Below are 7,661 nucleotides of genomic sequence, written 5' to 3' on the forward strand. Positions count from 1 at the left end.
AGTCAGATTCACTTGAACAGTCTTCTACCTCTACTTCTAATGCAGAAAGTGATTTAGAGAACTCACCTCCTTCCTCTCCTAGTCATCATTCAAAGGTTAATGATTCCCTTCCAAATTCTCCATGTTCCTATCCACTTTGGGCTAGATAGACCTTGCAGTCTATAGGTGATTGGGTTGGGGATCCATCAGACACTAGGCAAACTTGTTCACAATTCCAGGATGCTCCACATGTCTTCATTGCTACTGCCTTAGATCCACAGTCCTTTCATGAAGCTTCTAGTATTTTTGAGTGGGATACAACTATGTAGGAAGAGTATAGTTCTTTGATGAGGAACCACACTTGGGATCTTGTCCCTCTTCCTAAAGGAAGAAAAGTTGTTTGATGTAAGTGGATCTATCGAACAAAATTTGTAGCAGATGGGTCAGTTGACAAACACAAGGCTCGCTTGGTCGCCAAAGGATTCTCCCACGTTCCTGGGATTGACTACTCTAATACTTTTGCGCTAGTTGCCCGAATGAATTCCATTCGAATTGTTCTTTCCATTGCTCCAGCTAATCATTGGGAAGTACATCAGATGGATGTGAAGAGTGTTTTTCTTCATGGTGGCCTTCATGAGGAGATCTACATGGAGCAGCCATAGGGCTTCCTTCAGGATTCTTCACTTGTGTGTCATCTTCGAAAGTCTCTCTATGGCCTCAAACAAGCTCCTCGAGCCTAGTATGCCAAAATGGACTCCTTCCTTCTATCGGTTGGGTTCACTTGGTGCCATTCTGATCCTAATGTCTACATTTTGCAACAGGGTGATTCACTTCTATTTTTGGTTTTGTATGTTGATGACTTGCTGATCATAAGAAGTTCTTCACCCACCATTAAGGCTATCAAAGTGGCTCTTCAGGATAGTTTTTTGATGATTGACTTGGGCTTGTTGCATTACTTTCTCGGGATTGAGATCCTTCAGTCTCCTTCTGGGATCACCATCACACAATCCAAGTATGCTCTAGATTTACTCTCGAGGTTTCATATGGCTGACTGTAAGCCTGCTCCGACTCCCTTCCTTTCTAGAGTCAAACTTGAGGCTCAATGTTCTTCTCCACTTGTTGATGGCACTTTGTACCACCAACTTGTTGGGAGTCTCATTTATCTTACTCATACGAGACCTGACATCTCCTATGCTGTAGGCATGGTCTCTTGATTCATGCAAGAGCCCCATGAGTTGCACTGGAAAGCAGCCAAGCGGATCCTTCACTACATTCAGGGTTCTCATAATTGTGGGATTCACTACATAGCAGGTATTGAGCTTGATTTGGTGGGCTACATAGATTCAGATTGAGCAGGTGATTCTGAGGATCGCAAGTCTACTTCAGGGTATAGCTTCTCACTTGGGTCAGGTCCTGTTGGTTGGTCGAGCAAAAAGCAGTCTGCTATTGCTCTGTCTTCTACTAAGGCTGAGTATCGGGGGGCTATAAATGCTGCCACTGAGGCCATTTGGCTTCAACATCTTCTCACTGAGTTTGTTATCCAGATCAGACGGCCATTAGTCATATTTTGTGACAACTAGAGTGTTATTCAGATCTCACGAAATCCAGTTCATCATCAGCGGACCAAACACATAGAGGTGCACGTGCACTACATTCGAGAGCTCATCCATGGTCATGTCATTGACATTCGCTATTGTCCGACTTCTAAGAAAGTTGCTGATATCTTCACCAAACCCTTCACTGAGAGCAAGTTCCTTCATTTGCGAGCTTTGTTGGGGGTGCGGGATGCTTCATGTTTTGGGGGGGCCTCTTCCTCTCGCTTGGAGTCCTGATTTTTTTTGTGGGGGGGTCTCTTTTCTCTCTCTTTTGGGAAATCTTATGTACATGGGTACCTCATTAGGCTTGACTTGCCGAGACCCATTTCTACATCCACCTAAGCTTCGCTTATGGGGGGGTGTTAGTGTAGTTTTTTATTTTTCCTATTTTGCTAGGTTTTTCCTACACTTTTAATAATCTCGCTTAGGTTAATAAAGCATGTCTTATTAGGTGAATGGTTGTGAGGTGTCACCTTCCTACATGTGAGCATCCATTAGCTATCTTGGGAAGATACTTTGCTATCTTTAGTCCAATAGATGGTTGCTCCTCATTGGTTGGTGTTGCCACCTCCTCCCTCTTCCTAGCCTATATAAGCATGCTACTTGGCTTGTATTTGCATCTCTTGTTTTTGCATCCTCTTAATGCTATTTTGCTTCCAGCATTTGCATTTCTCTCTTGGAGACTAACTCTATGATGCTATTTGATTTTGTATCATTTGCATTCATAGTTTAGATATTGATTCTTTGCACTATTTTTCTGTGTAATTAATCTTATTAGATTCTAACATAGTTATAATGCAAAGAAGACATCGTAAAAAGAAAATCTTAGCCTTTTGAGCCTTACAACACTTGCACTATGTTCCTTCATCACACTTTGTACTTGTTGATTGTGCATCATTGGCATAACCAAAGTATCCACACCCATCATGTCCCTACAATATTAACTCTTCATTAGTTCTTAGTATAATAATTAATTATTCACTACGCTATTTTTAAAGAAAATTAATTGTATTATCAACGCTTTAACTATTGGGGCAACACCAATATTTACGCCCAGGATTAATTTGTGCTTTGGAGGTGTGCAACAAAGATGTGACAACACTACATTGACATGTTGGCAGATTCATTAAAGCTATCAACCCTGCAACATCAAAAGTACATATGTTATATGAAAATACACACTCCAAAACATCAAATATATTTGAATCAAAATCAGATGGTTTCCAAAAAGCTATGTGAATTATAGTGTGACCTTTTCTTTAACAAGTATGCTAAGGGAGAAGAAGGAGGACATAACTGTATCTAGTATAAGAGGTTTCAAAAAGCACACAAACCTCAATTTGAAACACCAGAGTCTATATCCAAACTAGGAAGGCATATAACACACAGAGATCACTTGGCCTAGACAAGCAAATAAGTTATTGCGACCTAGAGTAGGTCAACTAAAATATATAACTCATACACCAAAATTAGATTGGAACATCCACAATTGAAGGAAGACACTTCATCAATTCAAATATCTTTACCACAGTCAAAACTATTGTTTTGTGGCTTCAATCAAAGGTTGCATATGAGCTTCAAGTTAGATGTTCATTGCAACCTAACCTAGTACCCCTTTGGCTCAAACTTGAACCTATGATCACTAGGGACCAAAATCCAAGGGACAAGAAAACTCCACTACTTGTGCCAGCTAACAATAGTTTATGTTAGTTTCTAAAACAATAAATACCTAATATATCTCTTTGTAATAGACAAAATTCCCAGGCAACTATCTGATTTAAGATAACCTGAACTCAAATGCAAGAATAATTTTTTATGTCGAAGGTAGTAGTTTTGACATTTTAACATTGTTGCACACATGTTTCCACAAAATTTCGTATGACCAATGATTTCAAACATTTTGTGCTTGACTAAAACCCTTTCTCGTGCAAGCACAAACACTGTTTTCTTCCCTCCAACAATTTGGCTAATGCGTTGGGGGCCACACCATACAAGAAATCAAATTTTGTTTAAAATAATTGGAATAGGAATGGGTTATTCCTATTTCACCTTTAAGTGGGAAGTTATCATGCCTATTTTGGGCTAAAATTAGAATTAATAAATTCTAATTCTATTTTTTCGTGTTTATGACCAAACATTTAATTTCCAAATTCTAACTGTCAGATTTTTTCTATTCGCATCCAATTCCTGCTACCAAATGGGTCCTAAAGAAACATTGGCATGGGTATTACAACTCTTTTGTAGTGTTTTATGAAAATGTCATACAAAATATTGTGTTTCCACAACACAAACCTACCAGTCGAGGTGCACGGTAAAGATGGCTAGCCTTAAACATCACACATTAAGGAGAAAATTAAGTTTGGAAAAAACAAGTCAACTTTAACTATTTAACACTTTTAGTCTTGGAATGAAGCTTAGTGTGTGATGTTTAAGCCATCCCCATAAAGAGTAAACTGGAGAACTAAATTCCAGTTGATACAACAATGCAAAAATGACTGCCACTCAGAAATCTAAACAAAACTGTTAAACAGAAATATGGACAATGCTGACAACTTGTAGAAAGACACAACAACATACATAGCCTTTAAAAAAGACTGCATTCCACATTTGGTGTGAGGACTTCAAAAAAGGTTGCGGAGAGTGCATTTACAACCACCAATTTCATTTGTTTGAAAGTTTCAGAAGCCTTTTAAACAATCAGGATATCTTATGATAACAAATTTCTTTGGGTTAATCCAGATTAAACATTTTATGTGTATTTTAATGTTATGGATAACCTAGTTAATGGCAAACATAAAATTTCAACAGTCATGTACTTTTTAACTTGGCACCTAGACAGTCAGCTTCATTGAGATTTTAGAGTTGAGCCAATCTAATGTTATCTTTTAATAACAGGTACATAGTCCAAAATATCACATTATTTGTAAAAACACTTGTTCACAATGTTAGAAAGTGATGTATATGTATACACATCAGTTCTAAATACATATCCTCGCACTAATAGCAACAAGGATGCAATGCGTCTAGTTCTTGTCAACAATAGTAGTTTAGTAGTTTAGATTTGTGTTCTGATAGTAGTTTTGAGTTCAATACAAAGAAATAACATTAGTGAAGTGTTGTTTAAAAATTAAAATAAATGTTAGAGATTTCTTTAGAAAAGAATTAATGTTTTTAGAAATTTTCATTAACTTTACCAAATATTGAGGATAGAATTATTTTAAGAACAATAATTTCTTCCAGATTTTAAAAAAATCAAATTGGGACAAATTTGTGAATTATTTCAAATATAATATATATTAAAACTTTATAGTTGGAAAAAGTAATTGAATAATAAATTGTTCTGATTGGACAGGCATATGAAAAAGTTGCACTCCCTACTGTAGCAAAACAACCAATCAAAATATCAATAAATATATTGTGTTGGATTAGTTTGAATGCAATAAATCTGAAAACTGTATAGTTCAAAAAGTATTTGAATAATAAATTATTCTAATTAGAAAAACAAATTAAAAAGTTGAAGTGCATTGAATGCTATAATTTCCTTACGGCATGAAATAATAATTATATATATTGCATCTCATTTGGTAAAGAGGTCAATAGACGGAAGCCTCTACCCACCCGACAGATAAGATATTATTTGAACTGAATTCACTACTTTATAAATGCTTTATAAATTTCTAAGAATTAATAAATTGCAATATTGAGACATTGTGTGTGTTGCATAGCCAATAGAGAACCAATCAATGACACTTGAACAAGTTAATATCCGTCCTAACGTATTGCGATCTTAATAATCATTCTTCCTAATGAATTATTAATGTCCACAAATACACAACCCTAGGACTCCAGCTGAAATGATTCATCAGGCTTAAACGGTCAACTCATAAAAGCCAGATAAGATCATAATTTTGACGAAAATTGGAAGAATCCTGTGAGTGAGTGCGCACGTTCATTTTGATCTCACTGAAAACTGATGCGGAAAGATAACATGTCATCTTCATGGATCATTTCAATCATTTCACAGTCAACAGGACTGACGCCAATTCCTCCCGTCAACTGACGCGGAAAGGTAGTTACATTCCAAACCTAAAAGCTACATATTCAGGGCTTCGACCATTTCGATCCCTGCACTCATAAGCCAGATACACACAAATGGCTCATGTCCCTCTTATTCTGTTTGCTGCCGTCGTTGTCTCCATTTTCTGTCAATTGCCGGCAAACGCCGTGTCTCCGAAAGCCCTGGTCGCCCCCATCACAAAGGACGCCAAAGCCCTGCGTTTTACGGTGGAAATCCTGCACAAAACCCCTGCGCAGAAGCAGCATCTAATGCTCGATCTCACCTCTGACTATTCTACACTAATCTGCTCTCTAAAATCATACAAATCCTCCACCTACACAACCCTCCCCTGCACCGAAACCCTCTGCAAATCATACGAATATTCCGGCTGCAGCCTCTGCTTTTCCCCCACCGCCCCCGGCTGCCACAACGGCACCTGCGCCGTTCCGGGAGTAACCAGCTATGAGCTGGCACGTGACGTGGCAACTCTGCGAGCCACGACGGGTTCGAACCCGGATGGGCACGTCACTGCCCCCCGCGTGGTCTTCGCCTGTGAGGACGAAGATGGCATCCGTTACTACCCCAGCACGGCCACGGGGCTCGCCGAACTGACGGCATCCGCACTGGCGCTGCCAGCTCAGCTTTCAGCATCCCTTGGAATATCGCGGGAGTCCGCCATATGGTTGCCTTCCACTGCCACGCCACCTGGCGCGGTCTTCTTTGGCAGCAAGCCTTACGTGTTTCTTCCTCCACCTGGCACAGACCTCTCTAGGGGCCTCGTCAGAACGCCCCTGCTCAAGAACAACTTCTACACAGATGACTACGTGGAATCCACGTCAACGGTGTCGACCTGACATTCAACAAGGCGAGCCTCCAGATCGACTCACGCGGACATGGTGGCGTCAAGCTGGACACTCTAGCCCCTTACACGCAGCTCTCCACAGCAATATACAACTCTCTCGTCAATGTCTACACTCATTGGGCACAGAAAATGAACATCGCCCGAGCCCTTGCCACCCTGGAGTTTGACACGTGTTTCAGCACTGCTGGCATAGCGTCCACCCGCACAGGGCCTTCGGTGCCGAATATTGAACTTGTCCTGCTGAATAATGCCACGTGGAGGATTTTCGGTGCCAACTCGATGGTCCAAGTCAGCGAGAAAGTGATATGTTTGGGATTTGTTGATGTAGGTGAAGTTCCCATCACCACTATAGTAATTGGGACACATGAGATGGAGGACAATTTTCTCCACTTCGATCTTGCCACGTCGTTGCTAGGATTCTCCTCCTTCCTACTTTTGCAACAGACCACCTGCTCCAACTTCAATTTCACTACCACTTAATGAAAGATGTTATCCACTAGGAAGTTAGTTCGCTAGCTTCCCAAAATAAATTTGATGTTAATAAAGTGAGCTGAATGTGTTGTGGAAGTAAGATGTTTAATTTATCAATGTGTTGCCCGGTTATAAAATTCTTTCAATTTTATAAGTCTTGGTTAATTTTTTTTTGAAACATTCCTGATTTTAAGCTTTAAATTGGCCATTTTATCTCTGAATCGTTGTGAGTTTCTGAATCCTCATGTCTCCGGCTCATTCTCAACTCCGTCCAGCACTTGAAATTTTTGAAAACTGACTTCTGAGTCTCAAGTTATCGCAAGTTAATCATAAAATCCAAAAACACGTTTTTCCTAACGATTAACCTCTTAAAAGGTTAATGATAACCCCCAAAAATATGTTTTTCCTAACCATTAACCTCTCAACAGGTTAATGATAACGTCCCAAAACATGTTTTTCTTAACCTCTCTGAGACAATCATTAACCTTCTTTGTTTAGCTGATTAAGGTTAAGAACTGGAAGTAAGATCATCTAAAAGACAAGTGTAGATATTGCACCTGGTTAATCTTAAGGTGGAGGAAATGGAAAAGGATGGCTGAAAAATAGTTGTGTTCACAAATACTTTCGAAATACTCAGAGATTTTGGTGTTGAGAGTAAAAATTTTCAATCTGTTTACCAACAGGGAGATAGCTTGAC

At 39.4% G+C, this 7,661-nt stretch overlaps 1 pseudogene; it reads left to right on the forward strand.

The window, feature by feature from the left end:
- Window positions 1-5,717: 5,717 nt before the first annotated feature.
- On the forward strand, window positions 5,718-7,060 carry LOC149528499 (putative aspartic proteinase GIP2 pseudogene; annotated as a pseudogene).
- The last annotated feature ends 601 nt before the right edge of the window (window positions 7,061-7,661 follow it).

Source organism: Cupressus sempervirens, chromosome 11 (assembly GCF_028749045.1).
Source record: "Cupressus sempervirens isolate cs-2001-9-10 chromosome 11, ASM2874904v1, whole genome shotgun sequence".
Lineage (NCBI taxonomy): Eukaryota > Viridiplantae > Streptophyta > Pinopsida > Cupressales > Cupressaceae > Cupressus > Cupressus sempervirens.